The sequence below is a fragment of the Elephas maximus genome, chromosome 1 (assembly GCF_024166365.1).
Source record: "Elephas maximus indicus isolate mEleMax1 chromosome 1, mEleMax1 primary haplotype, whole genome shotgun sequence".
Lineage (NCBI taxonomy): Eukaryota > Metazoa > Chordata > Mammalia > Proboscidea > Elephantidae > Elephas > Elephas maximus.
In genome coordinates, this window is record NC_064819.1 from 151,976,354 (window position 1) to 151,978,042 (window position 1,689).

General features: G+C 40.1%; 1 pseudogene; it reads left to right on the plus strand.

The window, feature by feature from the left end:
* The first annotated feature begins 1,130 nt into the window (after positions 1-1,130).
* On the plus strand, positions 1,131-1,249 carry LOC126057607 (uncharacterized; annotated as a pseudogene).
* The last annotated feature ends 440 nt before the right edge of the window (positions 1,250-1,689 follow it).

Consider the following 1,689-nt stretch of genomic DNA (forward strand, 5'->3'; position numbering starts at 1 on the left):
GGGTTGCTATGAGTCAGAATCAACTCAATGGCAAGGTTTTTCAATGGCAAGGTTTTTTTTTTTTTTTTTTAATCCCTGGGTGGTACAGATGGTTTATACTCAACAACTAACCTAAAGTTCGGTTGTTGGAACCCACCTAGCAGCAGCATGGAAAAAAGGTCTGATGGCCTGCTCACCTAAAGATTAGAGCCAAGAAAACCCTATGGAGCAGTTTTACTCTATAACACATGGGGTCATTGTGAGTCAAAATTGATTCTATGGCAACAGGTTTGGTTTTTTGATTTATAGGGTTCTTGGTCATTGATGGTCTCCACAAAGATATCTCTCATTCCTCATCTTAGTTGGACATTCTATTCTGCTATTTTCTAACACATGGCTGATCCCACCTGTTTTTTTTGTTTTGACATCATGTGTTATCAACATGCAATGTCTGTGAATCTTCCTGCAGCCTCCAACGATAAGAAATTCTCACTTTAGAGGCCCTTTGGGCCAACTTCTGGTTACAGGTTGTCTTGTTACCCCATCTCCTCCCTTGCAGAGTTCTCAGCTGCTTTTTCTTCATCATGGTATGGTAAGCTGGTTTTTTTTTTTTTTCTTCTTCTTCTTTGTTTGTTGTTAATTGAAAATAATTGATTTCTGACATTATTTAGTTTCTCCTTGGCATGTAGATCACTAAAAAGAACAATGGTCCAAACCTTACAACAAAAATAGAAGCTGAACAAACTACAAATTCATGACTTTTTTTTAACCCATCAGACAACTCAGACTATTAGTCAATAGCCTCAAATTTAAGGAGAGACAGATACCTGCAGGGAGTGATGGGACACAAGTACTTGTTACCAGGGGTGGATGCTGCTGGATACAGGCAAGAAGAATTCAGGTAAAGCAGTTAATGAGTTCGTGGAGGCTAAATGTGGGCAGGAAAAAGAGCATGGAGCAGCCATAGGGGAAGCCTGTACCCTCTTGCAAACTCTAACAGAAAATTAAGATAATACTCATATCTTTAAATCTTTAAGCCAAAAAGTATTACTAGATATAAAGAGACACTTCATAACGATGAACGGGGTAATTATAAGATACTGATAGTAATTCTGAATTTTTATGCACATAACAACATAGCCTAAAAATATGGCAATGACCATATGGCCCTGAAAGCACCTGATCTCATCTGATCTCAGAAGCTAAGCAGGGTCGGGCCTGGTTAGTACTTGGATGGGAGAACTCCTGGGAATACCAGGTGCTGTAGGCTTGGGAACACTGGTGGTGTAGTGGTTAAGTGCTAGGGCTGCTAACCAAAAGGTCAGCAGGTTGAATCCACCAGGTGCTGCTTGGAAACCCTATGAGGCAGTTCTACTCTGTCCTATAGGGTTGCTATGAGTGGAAATGGACTCCACGGCAGCACGTTAAAAATATATAAAGTGAAAATTGACACTGTGGTTTTAGGTAGCACAAAGGGTCTTTGTGGTGAAGGAATCGTCCTGTCTTGATTGTGGTGGTAGCTACACAAATTGTCATGTGATAAAATTAAATAGAACCACACACACACACATACACACAGGAGCACATGTAGAACTGGCAAAATCTAAATAAGGCCTGTGGATGGTACCAAGGTCAATTTCTTGGTTTCGATATTGTACTACAGTTATGTAACATGTTACCATTTGGGGAAACTGGGTAAGGGATACAAGA